The sequence below is a fragment of the Osmia lignaria genome, chromosome 8, assembly GCF_051020975.1.
Source record: "Osmia lignaria lignaria isolate PbOS001 chromosome 8, iyOsmLign1, whole genome shotgun sequence".
In the NCBI taxonomy this organism is placed as follows: domain Eukaryota; kingdom Metazoa; phylum Arthropoda; class Insecta; order Hymenoptera; family Megachilidae; genus Osmia; species Osmia lignaria.
The window spans coordinates 6261113-6276882 of NC_135039.1; the positions used below are offsets into that span (position 1 = coordinate 6261113).

The following is a 15770-nucleotide window of genomic DNA, read 5'->3' on the forward strand; positions in this document are numbered from 1 at the left end:
GAAAGTCAAGGAAAAGATATTGAAATTCTATTTACACTAAAAGATTCTGTAGACTATCCTAAATACAACTATACCTATCTTTAATACATTATAAATGTTTAAGTATGTTTAAACAATCATTGAACGCGGAGGGACCCCGATTTGGCAGAAAAGGTCTATTTTATAAAACAGTGAACACGGTCCTGATCCCCACCACCATTCGAGTGGTTTCAGCATCAACGACAAAAGACAATCAAATTACAAGATGTCAGACCAAGAGGTGCGTATAATCAGCCAGTAAAATATTATATCATTAATATTACGTTATTTATATATAAATTACTTTCTTTACAGATGGAAGTGGTCAAAACAGATGAGGGGAAGAAAGAAAGCAAAGAAGAAAAGAAAGAAGAGGAGAAACAAGAAGAGAAAGAGAAGCCGTCGTCGTCGTCAAAAGTAAGTAAAAAAATTAATTTTTCTATGTAATAAATGTGACAGAATTAAATTTTCCTGAAAAGAAATCATTTCACGCAAATTAATTTACACGATTATTTATTGATTTTTAATAATGTCACAATTATAGTAAAATTCATGGCTGAACTTCGTCTTGGGGGACCAAAAATTTCTGGATGAAAAGTATCAAATCTTATAGTTTTTGACCTGAAACATTCGAAAATGCAAGTTAAATGTCCAGGAAACCAATAGTTTAAGAAATACAAGTGTTTAAAGATGTACGTATTTAGTGACGTTTGACAGGTTACAATGACGCCATCTTCTGATTGGTTCGCACAAAGGTTCGCGCGTAAATTTGAAATCTGTTCATTTATTTCAGGTATCATTTGTTAACTCTATCAATTTTTTTATGGAACTGTTATATTCTTCGTAGCATCATTGTCGGAACTGTCTTTTATTGTTGGTGTGTTTTTTGTATCATTTATTTATTTTTTGTGTGTTTTTTCTATCTTTTATTTATTTTTTGTGTGTTTTTTATATTTTTTGTGTTTTTTTGTATATTTGTATATAATGAGTACGATAAAATATAATTTATGCAGGTATTTGAATTTTATGTGTTACTTTCTTTAATATAATTTATACATTTTAATTTTCTGTATATTTTGTATGTAGTATCTGTGTTTTTATGAATTTTATTTAATATGATTTATGCAGCTTGCCCGCTTCGAAGGAATCGGCTGTTTCATGGGCCAGGGAGAAGGGACTTCTACGTACTACAAGAAATTGTAGTACCCATCGCCGGCCCATGAAGCTTTACGCAGGCGGGGAACACGGTCTTGGCCGTTTCCGATGCCCTGCTGGCCGCGGTAACTGCAAACAGTACGCGGCTACAGTCGATTCCTTCTTTCAGGATGTCCGTCTGCCGTTACATAAGGCAATAAAGTAAATTTTCATTTGAAATCATTTGATTATTAATTTCAATTAAATTTATAATCGTTTCTTATATATATATATATATATATTTTTTTTTTTTTAAGGCTTATGTATTGCTTTACTTTTGACTTCTCCTACGAGGTTACCGCAACGGAGGTATCCGACGTAGGGGAAGATCAGGAAGTATTGTCAACGGACACGATTGCAGCGTGGTTCCGCTATTGTCGGGAGATAATAGTGGACCACGTTTGCAAAATGCAAGCGGGCAAGCCGAAATTAGGCGGGATCGATGAAGGAGGTTCTGCAATCGTTGTACAGGTAATTTTTATACTATTTTTAATTAATTTTGTTATTATTCCTGTTTTCTACTACTACACTTTAAATATTATTTCAGATCGATGAGGCCAAATTTGGGAAAAGAAAGTATAACCGTGGCCGTATCATCGACGGCCACTGGGTACTTGGCATGGTCGACACATCGACCAACGATTGTAGAATGGTTGTCGTTCAAGACCGGGAAGCGGCAACCTTGATCCCCCTAATTAAAGAAAACGTTGCTGCAGGCAGTGAGATCCATACGGACTCATTTAGGAGTTACATGGGTCTCGCTGCTGAAGGATTCATCCATAAGATGGTGAATCATAGCGTCGAATTTGTTGGTAATTATTTCAGTTTGGTTAGGCTATATTAAAATTTCCGACCGCCGCGAGGCGGCCGGTCACATTGGTGTGATATTAAATAAATGTTTTGTGTATCTTTTAATTACAGCGCCTGATGGAACTCATACGCAACAAATTGAAGCGAACTGGCGACCGGCAAAGGATTGGATGCGCGGAAGAGGCCGCTTCCACGACGAAGACTTTGCCGATCGCCTGTGTGAGTATTTGTGGAGAAAATTCTGCAAAATTCACACAATTCATCTTATGGATTCCTTGATCGCAGCAATCAAGGAGCAGTACGTTTTCGAATAAGGTAACTTGAACTTAGTCACTTAAACGAACCAATCAGATGATGGGTAGAAACAATATGGCGTCACTCTAACCTCTGAAATGTCACTAAATACGTACATTTTTAAACACTTGTATTTCTTAAACTATTGGTTTCCTGGACATTTAACTTGTATTTTCTAAAATTTCAGGTTAAAAACAAAAACAAAAAAAGAAAGGACCCCTTAATTTTTGGTCCCCCAAGACGAAGTTTTACCAAATTCATTATTATATTTCAGATAAAAAAATTACTAAAAAAAATTGTACATGGCGGTGGCCACCGTAGAAGAAAATGGGGTGGCCGCCGCGGAGGAAGAGGAGGGCGCGGCGGCAGAGGAGGACGAAACGTAATTGTAAATTACTATTGAAAAATAATAAATAAAAAGAATATATGATAAATTAGTACATATGTCTTTATTTCTTATTCCCTTTGTTGCGAATCTCTGGCGAATAATCGCGACGGACCCGCGGGCTAGAATATTCGGGACGAGAAATTCGTACGAGTGCGAGTGAAAAAGCAAGATGACAAACCCGATGTTCCGTGCGACAAAACACAGTCCGTCTCGCAAAGCCATCGGTATCGTCATCTTGCTTTCTCACTCGCACTGGTAACGCCGCGCCGCACAGTGGGACAAAACGGCTTTCGGCGATCAAAATTTTGTAACTTTGGTTCTATTGGAATTATTTTAATGAAATTTTGGGAAGCTTTTGCCTACATTATGGTACATAAGTTGTATCAATATGAATCATATTGAACTACAAGGTGTCAAAATATTCACTTATAAAGTATAACGCGTTCAATATCTTTCACTTGTTAGACATATTTTATGTCATTTAACAAAAATTTGACTCAAAACTGTTAATAACTATAATAAAAACGGATTTAATAATTAGAAAATGACAAGACATGTGTTATTATAATATATTTATTTATATTTATTATAATCTATACCAAATCATTCGTGAAAATAGTTTCGACAATTATGAAAATTTATTATGGCATATTGCAAGGCCGAAATAAAGTTTTGGGTAACGAATATACACGTCGAATGCAGTTAACTGGATAATAATCGTATCTGGTACTGCTTTTCCATCATCGTGCGCTGCGGCCAAGATGGGTGTAATTTATTTCAATCGCCATTTTTTTGAGCAGTGGCAGGTTGGGGCAGCCGTTTTTTCCTGATCTTGATAGAGGAAGGTTCACTCTTTACTACAGTAATAATCAAACCCCGCACAAGTGCACACATTTTTTTAAAATCAAACGCAAAGTTGAGATTTTAGTTAAATGTACTTCGTTTCAATCATATCCTATTATTTAAAAAGTTGTTAACATTTTAACTTATTTTATGCGCTGAACAGAATCTATACTAATCTAGTAAACTTTGTAATTCATTTGAATTTTATCTTTCCGAGTAAAATTCAAGAGAATCGTACATTGAAGTTACGGATAATATCATCAGCGTTTCGTTTTGACAAATTTCTACTGACTTTGAGTGCGAACCACGGCAAAACGAAAGCAAATATGAAAAAACGGATTACACTACGTTAAACTACAATTTATTCTCTATCGATGTATGTAAATAGGACTTTTGATCGCCGAAAGCCGTTTTGTCCCACTGTGCGCCGTCCGCGCGATCAGCTGTCATCGGCAAGCATCGGCCGCCGATTCTTTGTTTTCTATTTATAGACGCGTTTAGAATTATTGTAAAACTGTTGCATCCTCACTCCCTCCCATTCGCCTTCTTCAAATTATTAATGTCCTATAGTTTTCATTCCTATAAGTTTTATGGTCGCGTACGTTATGTGTATTATTTCGTTCTTGCTACCTCTCTTTCGTTCGCGCTGTCCTTTTGTATGTCCGGCAGGAATCAAAATCTTGTCAGTAAATAATAAATACATAAATAGGAACACAAACAGCACATTTATATCGCCTTCTATATCTTTTTGCATATAGAATATGCGAATATTGCGAAATGTGCAAGTTTTATAATTCATTTCTCTGGCATATCTCTATAATTTCATTGATAAAAAAACATGATTATACATATAAATAAAAAAGTTTTATGGTTTGCCACACATTATGTATTGTTTCATTCTCACAATCAGACCTCTTTATCGGCTCGAGCTGATTCACCATACCTGTTTTTTCAGCATAGAATGTGATATTATGCTGGACTCTCCTGATTTTGCGTTACGCCAAAATATTCGATGAATAGGTAACGAAAATGTGACGTTGGAAGAACGACACGGACAAATAGCGAAAGAGAAAAAGGTCCGAGAATTCAAGGTCCCGAGAAAAAACATTTGAGTGAGACAATATTAATTCAACAATAACTTTTTTATTTTTCATTTTTCCTAAATGAAACTTTCAGCAATGTAATTGTAAGGTTCTACTGATTAAAATAAGACCAAACACCATATAATTTGCATTATTTTTACTTATTTAGATATAAATAAGTAAATAAATAATTATAATTCAAATTATGTCATGTTTGATCTTTTTCTAATCTGAAAAATCTCACAAATACGTTAGTAACATTTTCAAAATGAAAAGGTTTTATTTTGATTGCGTTAGTATTGTCTCACACGTATACGGGTAAAACTTGCTTTTACGCTGACACGCAAAAATCGATCTAACGATTCATCGTTTAATTTACTTTGCACAGGTAGTACATTTTTCTGTACGTCAATTACGGAAGAAACAGCAGTCTCCAATATATAGTATCCTACATCATCATCTATGAAGTTTTCTTCTTGGTCTGAATGACTGACAATGATACACTCGCTCGTTACTGCTTCAACGGTCATATTTGATGCTTCAACACTGTTCTGCATCATGTTTTCATATGTACGTTTTTTTGCCATTTTTCTACTAGATTTTTGAATTGATGCGTCTTCTTTTGCCCGTAGTATGTATTCTGGATTTCTAATAGGCATGTGTCTATTGTGGCGGCTGTCCAATATTTCCGGAAGCATGCACTCTTCGTAGAAATGCGTTAGGAAAGGTTCCATGTGATTTGTCCAAAACGCGTTGTCTCTATTTACGTGGATCATATGTATGCTTTTAGGTGTCCAGATAGCGAAAATACAGTACTTCCGCTGCGTTATATGCAACTGACCTTGTACTTGGTAGAAATACTGGTGCTTCCTATTCATTTCTTGTATATCTCTCTTATCGAAGATGTTTCGTAAGTGACGTATTGTTTCTATTGCGTCTGTCGCTGTCAAATTCTCAGCAGATTGTGGGCATTTCAGTTCCAGTAAACCGTCATCGTCGATAAGTCCATCAGGAGAGGCACCCAAGTATGGAATGTCGCGATCAATGAACAATCCACAAGTTGGAATTCTTGTTTTCATTGCGTTCGCTACACGTCTTTTCTTGCAATGTGTTCTTTATCGCGGCCGTATTTCATAGCAGCGGTATCGACAGGTGGAGGAAATAAAATGTTTTTCACCATTGCTGCGCAGGACGTTGTTTGTCTCATGCGACATACTGCTCCAAAATTCGAAGCAGTTAGCATTTCCTCTTTTAAAGCTCTCCATAAATCTGAATCGTTTTGCTCTCTTGTATTCGTTTCTATTATTGTACGATTTTTTGCATTATCAGCAAGCTTTTTAAAATGTTCCTTGCGAAGTTGAAGCAGCATATGACTCGGAAGATCTAGTCTTTGCGAGTTTGGACCATAATATTTATCTGTTCCTCGCACCGGCTTAAATTTCATTCTCTTGCCATGGGTCATTCGTAATTCTTTCGTTTTCGCAGCGCAGAAACAACCGGCAGTATATACAGTAAGTCCTTTTTTTGCGTTCCTGTTTATACGTTATTTCTGCTATTCTTTGTTTACACATAATAACAGAATATTTATTTTTGCAGCCGCCCCCAGTACCACAGCAACAGCCGCAGAAGCAACCGGCAGGACATACAGTAAATCCTATTTTTCGCGTTCATGTTTATACGTTTGTAACGTCCCGCTAAGAAGACCCAGCACTTTTTCGTTTCACTTTTTTATTATTATAATTTATTTTTTAGTTCAAATTTTGTACAAAATGGTTCATTTAATTTTTTTTATATTTAGTTAAGTTTATAAAAAAAGTATTTGGTTTAATTTGTATGATATTATATTTCTTATAATAAATAATTTTCATTAATCGATAATATAGTCTGATTGAATAAGTCGATAAGCGATTAGTCGGTAAGTCGGTCGGTAAGTAGATTATCGATAAATGATCGACAAACGAATGCATACGCGCCAGCGCAACCCCGATGATCTCCCGGTGGGGTGAGATTCTAGAGTAGGGTGATCGCGTAGACTAAGGAGCAGGGGTGCTCGGCCGTCACGTGATGGGGAATTCCAGAAATTCAGAGGAACCCTATAATAAAAAAAACGCTAAGTCAGCAGAATCTGACTATAAATAGAGGCGTTCCACGCAGAGTCAGATCTTCCCTGGCTTCGGTCAGATGCAGACAATACTCTGGAAGTAGAGGAAAAGCTTGCGCTGAATTGCTTAGGCAACTATAGAGCGCGAGATTAGCTCTATCCTTCTCTTTCAGTAGCGACGTACGAGAGTTCGGATCTGTGGACACCCTACTCATGGCACGCAACGTGTTGAACACGTGCTAATACTAAGCCACACGTTCAAGTGTAAAGAGCTAGCGAGGAGCGGAGCTCCTTGAGCAGGCCTGTATTAGCATAGCTCTGGCTAGACCAGAAACCGATTGCGACCTGTAGGTATAGTCCGCTCGTGTCCGAAGGTATCATACAAGCTACTAGAATATAGTTTTCCAGTACTTAGTGTAACTTGGCAAATTGTACAGAGTATTGGCTGTATTCGAAGATCAAGTCGCGTTATTACTTACTAACCACTAATCATATATTTTCCACTGTATTTCATTATCTAAGGCGTACCCATTATAATTTCTTATTGTATTTCATATTATAGCCGTACCTATTGTTATACTTAATATTATACTTAGAGCAATTATAGTTAATTTACTTACTTGAATAAAAGATAATTTTAGTTTGATACATTAATGTTGGATTTCACTCCTTAACCGCACACCACACGAACCTATAATCCCTATTCTCATTCATACGAGTCGCCTTCTTGGGGAACCGCTCTCCCTATACGTCGGTGCAGTGACGTACCTATCACTGGGTCGTTACAGACTGCAATATACCGGCAACATGACCACGAGGGATGAGGTCATCGCACGCATTTGCGACAATATCACGCGACACGTTGCGGAAAGTGCAACAAAATGTACGACGGCGCGCGGAGGCCTGCTTAGAGGTTGACGGGGGGTACATCGAACCCATCCTGGCCACCATAACATGACACCACCCGCTGCCGCTACTGACACCACGGCCACCACAACCGGCCCGGTGAGGGAGGGGTTTTAGTGGATATTGGGGTGCTGTAAGCACCATTGAGTCCCACACCGCGTACGTAAATGTATTTCCCCTCCGACAAAAAAAAAATAATACATTCATTCGTCACTCAGTGACCGATTTGGTTACACGTAGGAAAAATAAATCGTTTCAAAATAATCCGCAATATATACAGGGTGAGGCACTAACTATTGCCACCTAGAATAACTCCAAAAGTATGATAGTAGTAGAAAAGTTTTTCAAACAAAAGTTGCATCGGACAACAGGGGCCGTGGTATGACGTTAATGTTTGTTGCTAGGTGGAGTTGCTTCAGAGATATGAAGGTCACCTTTGTTTTTTTAAATGGAATGCTATGTTTTGGTACTTATTTTCTGATAGCGGCTATTGAGACGAATCCAACGAGGTGCAACATTAAGGTCTTCAAAGGTCAACAAAGGTCATTTATAACAAAAAAGGCGAAATAAACTTACATTTACAAAAGGTGTAAACTTACGTTTACAAAGGTGATTGCCATTGGTATCAATGCAATGCTGCAATCTTGTTATCACGGATTGAGTAGTATTTCTTATCACTTCGGCACTTATCGAATCACATGCTGTAACAATTTCTCTCTCGTACATCTTCAGATCTCAATTTATCGTGCAAATGTATTTAAGTGTATGGCGTATAAGATGAGAACGTTGAGGATATCTTTCAGCATATTTACCAAACCTGGCAATTGTAACGACCCGTTAAGAAGACCCAGCACCTTTTTCATTTCGTTGTTGTTGTTATGATTTATTTTTGGTTTAAATATTGTACAAAATAGTTAAGTTAATTTTTACGTTTAATTGAATTTATAAAAAAGTAATTAGTTTAATTTGTATTATACTTCTTATAATAAATAAATTTCATTTAATCGATAATATAGTCTGATTGAATAAGTCGATAAGCGATAAGTCGATAAGCAATTAGTCGGTAAGTCGGTCGGTAAATAGATTATCGATAAATGATCGACAAACGAATGCATACGCGCCAGCGCAACCCCGATGATCTCGCGGTGGGGTGAGATTCTAGAGTAGGGTGACCGCGTAGACTAAGGAGCAGGGGTGCTCGGCCGTCACGTGATGGGGAATTCCAGAAATTCAGAGGAACCCTATAATAAAAAAAAACGCTAAGTCAGCAGAATCTGACTATAAATAGAGGCGTTCCACGCAGAGTCAGATCTTCCCTGGCTTCGGTCAGATGCAGACAATACTCTGGAAGTAGAGGAAAAGCTTGCGCTGAATTGCCTAGGCAACTATAGAGCGCGAGATTAGCTCTATCCTTCTCTTTCAGTAGCGACGTACGAGAGTTCGGATCTGTGGACACCCTACTCATGGTACGCAACGTGTTGAACACGTGCTAATACTAAGCCACACGTTCAAGTGTAAAGAGCTAGCGAGGAGCGGAGCTCCTTGAGCAGGCCTGTATTAGCATAGCTCTGGCTAGACCAGAAACCGATTGCGACCTGTAGGTATAGTCCGCTCGTGTCCGAAGGTATCGTACAAGCTACTAGAATATAGTTTTCCAGTACTTAGTGTAACTTGGCAAATTGTACAGAGTATTGGCTGTATTCGAAGATCAAGTCGCGTTAATCATATATTTTGCACTGTATTTCATTATCTAGGGCGTACCTATTATAATTTCTTATTGTATTTCATTATCTAGGGCGTACCTATTGTTATACTTAATATTATACTTACCTAGAGCAATTATAGTTAATTTACTTACTTAAATAAAAGATAATTTTAGTTTGATACATTAATGTTGGATTTCACTCCTTAACCGCACACCACACGAACCTATAATCCCAATTCTCATTCATACGAGTCGCCTTCTTGGGGAACCGCTCTCCCTATACGTCGGTGCAGTGACGTACCTATCACTGGGTCGTTACACAATGATAAACAAGACACTTGCGATATCGGACAATATCACAAGACAACAATAATAAAATTAGTATCGTCGAATCAAGCGATTGTAAACGATGTATTTTTTCGAAGAACAAACCGATATGCTTCTCATTTACGGAGAATGTCAGCGAAATTCAGTTAGAGCTAAAGATTTATACGCTGAAAGATATCCTCAACGTTTTCACCCTGCACACCGTACATTTAAATATTTGTACGATAAATTGAGAACAACTGGATACTTTACCCATCAGAAAAAGAGCCGACAAAAGCAAGTAACTAACGAAGAAACGGAAATTGGTATTCTTGCCACTGTGGTTCGAGATCCTTGTGTTAGTTCACGTCAAATCGCAAGGGAAGCTGGCGTAAGCCAGGAAAGTGTTCTTCGTGTTCTGCATCGCCATAAATATCATCCTTAGCATATCAGTCTTCACCAGGAATTAAGTGGTATGGATTTCAAGAATCGCGTTGAATTCTGCCGATGGGCTTAACTCCAGATTCAGAAAAATAATCGAAATGAGGCGATATATTAATTTCGGTAATATTAATTTGCATAACATGCATTTTTGGTCAACTGAAAATCCACGTTGGCTGCAGCAAGTCGCACACCAAAGACCGTGGTCGGTGAATGTATGGTGTGGGATTATTGAGGATAGAATTATCGGCCCCTATTTCATCGAAGGACATCTTAATGATACGAAGTACATCACAATTCTTCAAGAAACATTAGGTTCGTTATTGGAAGAATTACCATTAGAAACAAGGAACAAAATGTGGTATCAACACGATGGGTGCCCGGCACATTTTTCGCTGATGGCTAGAAATGAGTTGCAACGAAGATTTCCAAATCGCTGGATTGGACGCGAAGGAGCTGCAACGACGCCGGCTCGCCGACGCGTGAAAAATTTAATAAATATCATTAACAATGAAGACCACTTACAAGAAGAATATTTAAATACTGGTATTAAGAAGATAGAATCAATCAGAATGTCAGTTAATCAAAACGAACATCATATTATTAAGGCTGATATGAAGGAAAAAGAAAATTATCCTCCAAAAAAAAAAAAAAATTTGGTACAAGTTAAGTTTATCCCCCACAAAAAATGGCGATTTTTATGAATGAAATCAGTAAAACTAGGTTCAAAATGAATTTTAATCAAAAAAGCAATCCGCGGAAACATGTACAACATTAGTTTTTAGGCAAAGTTTTGGAACAAGTTCCGAAGCCGTACCCATTTTTTTTTTTTTTTTTTTTTATAATTGGCGTGAAGTTGGCGTTCGCACGGGGAACGTATTCCGCCGCGGTCCCGCTTTTAGTACCGTGCCTGCAGACGAGGGCCTGCTTACCGGCAGTGAGTAGGATGGATTGGGTGGTGTTACCGGAGGAATGTAGTGTTTAGAAAGACAAGAATTTATGCGGAAAAATTTTCAAAAACAACCGCTACTTTTAACCTGTACAATAAGGAAAATATTCGTGAAGAAGGAAATAAAAGAAATAATGAGGTGATGCTTACGATAGCCACATCATCGGGAAAGGGACTTTGATCCTCCTGTATGGGATTTTGTGTGGAACGTAATTAGAGGTTCCCTCCACAAGCGGGTTAGGGTGTTCCTTGACGCTATAGTTTTGTGAGATATTGGTGATAAATTCATGTACGGTCGGGATTGAGGCCATGGTATGGAGTGATTTTGTTGAAAAACGTCGAGGTTTATTGAAGATGATTTTAAGGGTCTTGTTCTGGAAAACTTGGAATTTCTTTTTGGTAGTTGTCGGTATTAGAGACCACCATATGACAGCACCATATGCGAGCACTGGTCTGATGCACATTTTGTAAATGCTTAATTTAATTTTGACAGATAGAGCAGAGTCTTTAGAGAGGTGAGGATATAAGAAATGGAGTACCTTGCTTGCCTTTACAATGCGGTTTAACGCCTCCTCGTTCCACCTAAGGTGCTCGTCAAGCAAGGTACCTAGGTATCGGACGTTTTTGGACCACGGTGTCGGGGTGCCCTCAACGACAACGGAACATAAGCTTTTATGGTTGTTATGGTGCTTTTTGCGTGAGAAATAAATGGCTTCAGTCTTGTCAACATTGATGGTCAGCTTCCAGTCCTTAAAGAATTTTAGGATTTGGATTAAATATGCCTGTATTCTTGTGACAGCAGGCAGGAAACGAAAGGAGGTGGTGTAAATGGCTGTGTCGTCGGCGAATAATGCAATTTCGCATATCTTTGATATGGGGATATCGTTGATATAAATTAGGAATAGAATAGGACCTAGGATCGATCCCTGCGGGACACCAGCGGAGATGTTGTGGTAAGATGAACGTGCACCATTGAGTTGTACATAAAAAGACCTGCTGGTAAGATAGGAGTAGATAAGTTTTAAGAGTCCAGGGTCAAGATTGTGCCGATACAATTTAAATATTAAGCCGTGGTGCCAAACGGTGTCAAAGGCCTTGGCAAGGTCGAGAAGAATCATAACGGCACAGCGTTTCACATTCAGCTCGTGAGTAATTTGCTGTGATACTCGGGTGATTTGGTGTATGGTAGAATGACCCTGTCTAAACCCGAATTGTTGCGGTATTAAAATATTGTTGACGTTGAATTGACTGGAAAAAAAGGCGCGATAGATGCATTTTTCGAAAATTTTGCCTGGTATGGATAATAGGCTGATCGGTCTGTAGCTAGTCGGTTTCTCTCGAGGTTTATTCGGTTTTGGAATAGGGGCCATTCTGGCTATTTTCCAAGCATTAGGGAAATAAGACTTGGAGGCAGATGCCCTGTATATGTAATAAAGTTGTAGGATGATCCTACCAGAGGCCTTTTTGAGCATGGGGGCTGTGATGCCGTCTGGGCCCGGGGCCTTGCGGTTTTTGAGCATTCTTACATCAGTTTTGATATTGACTGGTGTTAGCCATAAACTGGTTGCACTGTGGTTTGGAAGAAGGTGTAAGGTGTCAATAATTTTATTGACCTCGCTTTCAAGTGGCGAGGAAAGTGCCGTTGCCGTTGTGTGCACAGTGCTGAAATTGCGGGCAAGGATCTCCGCCTTGTCTCTGTCAGTACAGGCCAAAACATTGTCGGAGTCCTCAAGTGGAGGGATTACCCTGGAGGTTTTGTGGGAGTTGGCTGCCTTAAACGTGGCCCAGAATGTAGGATCAGTTCTTTTAAAAGATTTTAACGTGTTTGTCCAGTCAGTGCGTCTAAGGTGAGATATACGTTTTTTAATCGAGGTAGAGAGATCTCTTATGTAGTTTTTGATGTTATCGAGTCTGTATATTTGATTATATTTACGAAATCTCCGACGGGCGTTGATCATTGTTTTTAGCGTATTATCGTTATGGAGGAAGGCATTGCGACCGATAGAAGTATCGCAGTATGTGGTGGCACGGTTACGACAGCCATGAAGGAAGGAGTTGAGCTCTTCGATGGTTGAGTCAATGTCTTGTGTAGTGTCAAACTTGGTTGTCAGTTTAAATTCAGCTGACTCCATAAAATAGCGATCCCAGTCGGTCACCGGTTCAAGACCAGGAGGTCGAGTGGAATTGAGGCACTTGAGAATCACTGGGTAGTGATCGGAGGAAAAACGTTCGGAAACAGTGCAGTCAAAGTCGTGTGAATGATTACATATGAAAAAGTCGAGCGTGGATGGTTTGTGTTGAGGTGAGAATCTGGTAAACGTTGGTGGATGCAGCAGTCTACAAGGAGAGCGCTGGACGTATTCATAGACAATTTTGCCGGCATGATTAGTGGTAAAATTATTCCACGATGGGTGTTTGGCGTTCCAGTCGCCACCGATGATGAAAGGAGAACCCAGGCGTTCAAGGATGTCAAGGTCTGTGTTAGTTAATAAATTGGAGTTACGGACATAAATAACGCCAACTGTTATTTTAGGATGTGAAATTTTTGCAAAGCACGCTTGGAATTTCGTGGCTAAGGGATTGTCAACAGTTACAGAGTCAAGAGATTTGTGAATGAGGAGAATCGTGCCTCCAGAACGATTTGTAGCAAGATTGTCTTGTCTTATCACAGTGAAGCCCGGTATGGTGAACGAGTCGGTGGGCTTGAGCCAAGTTTCTGTGATCATGACGATTTGAGCTTGAAGCTCAGAAATAAGTAAGATTAATTCATTGCGACGCAATAGAATTGATCGGATATTCCATAGTATAATACGCGGGAAGACGACTAATCAAGGGAATTAATGACAGACCAAAAGGTCTGAAATTTCTCCGCTTTTGTCCGACAGTTACGAAGTTTATCAATAAGTATTCTTGTAATCTGAAGCATCTCATTCAGATCGACCATGGTGTTCAAGGTTTTTAAAGACTCGATCAGCTCGCCCATTGTGTTAATGCCGTGTTCCGGGCCTCGGTTGTTGGATTCTAATGGTTCCGCAGATCGTGGACCCCTGCGGCCAGTGACGTCAGCGTACGTTGGAGTTTGCCGTGTATTAGTGTGCGAGGGGCGCTCGTCTATCGCGACGCGCGACCCACCGTTTTGTAAGGTAGCAGGAGAGGGGATGAGCACCTGTTTGTCAAGAAACGCAAGTCCGCGGGGCGCTTTTGCTGCACCAACTTTGGAATTTAGATACTTATCGAGTGCAGGACACTTGGAGTAATTTGCAGTGTGCCCTTCACCGCAATTGGAACACTTGGGGTTTTCGTTAAAGGATTTGGAGCATTCGGAGGAATGGTGTGAACCCGCGCATTTGACGCACCTAGGAGGTAGGTTGCAGTTCGTAGCGGAGTGACCGAAGGCCTGACAGCGAAAGCACTGTGTATAATTTTTATTAGACATGAATTTTTCCCAATAGATTCGTGCATTAAACAAGAATCCGACTTTATTAACGGTGTTAATAGTTGTGCCAGGAGGAAAATTAATGCGGTACGAGACATATCGACGTGTCGATTGTTCGTCCGTGCGGCGTATCGGTGCGCAACCGTTTGGATTAAGGCCTTGGGCCTTTAATTCGTCAATAATTTCCTCGCATGGAGTGTCTGGCAAGCCACGAAGGACTAGACTTAGTGCTTTGTCGGAATTCAATGTAAATGTAAAAAAGGGGACTTTGCCCTCCTTCAATACTGTCTGAAAATTTTTAAAATTTTCGACCGATTCGAACTGCAACCGAATACGTCCTCCAAGGTATTTGATTTTAAAGGAATTACCGTACATAGCGGTCAGTTCGCGATTGAATTTGGCGATATTATATGAAAAGTTAGATATGTACAGAGGTGGGGGTTTAATAATAACCCGCTTCTTAAATTGACTCTCATCGGATATTATGCGAGGAAGGGCGCGGAGAGGTTGTTGCAAACCGTCTCGTGTCGCTGTTTGCGTCGCGACGCGTGTCGGATTGTTTTTGTTTGGATGGCCGGCCTTGCCAGGCGAGGAGGGCATGTCTTTGTTATTGAAGGCAGCGAGCACGGCGAAACGATTGTGTGTCGTAACGGTAACTGTATTTTCAATTTCCATGTTGTTGGCCAAAGTATCAGAATTTTTTTTATCGTTAAGATATTTAGATGTATTACGCGGTGATTTGCGTAACCTGACCGTTTTAGGTGATAGGAATTTAGAGGAGCGGAAGGTAGGAGCGCTACTTTCTTTAACGTTATCACGACTTTTAAATTCACGAGCCGCGGTAATTGAAGCGCACGAGTCTGAGGAATCAACGGAAGGGTTAGAATGCTCAGAACGTGCAGGAGATAAGTTTTTGAGGGGTTTCAGGAAGTTTTCGGGAAGTGGTGTAACTATTGGAAGCTGTTTGGCAGACTCGAACGTACGCTTGCCACTCACCGCAGTTGACGGGTTATGCGTGGAAATAGAATCAATGTTGAGCGAGTTGTTCGATTGCGTGTCGGACTCGCAGCCATGATCGGTCATGGATGAAGAATGCCTCAGAACATTTTCCATGGATAACTTATGCCCGACTTTCGGCGTACCCGCCGGTCGACTATAAAGATCAACCCGCCGTGGGTTGCGACGCGTTCGCACCACGGACAGGCTGCCCTCTTAAAACAAAAACGAATTAGAAAAATAAAACACAATAACACCAATTGACGCGACGAACACTAAAAATAAAGAATAGAAAAAACTA

General features: G+C 39.6%; 1 protein-coding gene and 1 long non-coding RNA gene across 4 annotated transcripts in view; one reads left to right on the forward strand and one right to left on the reverse strand.

Annotated features, from left to right (window-relative positions):
* The window catches only part of LOC117609781 (uncharacterized), a 123171-nt gene that overhangs the window by 93996 nt on the left and 13405 nt on the right, over positions 1-15770 (reverse strand). The window lies entirely within an intron of this gene.
* LOC117609780 (uncharacterized) lies at positions 125-2731 on the forward strand. 2 transcript variants are annotated; one of them, XR_013062620.1, is made up of 3 exons: positions 125-259; positions 334-435; positions 2591-2731. It is a non-coding gene; the product is annotated as an uncharacterized LOC117609780 (long non-coding RNA). The 2 variants fall into 2 exon arrangements; XR_013062621.1 differs by lacking the exon at positions 2591-2731 and adding an exon at positions 1147-1221.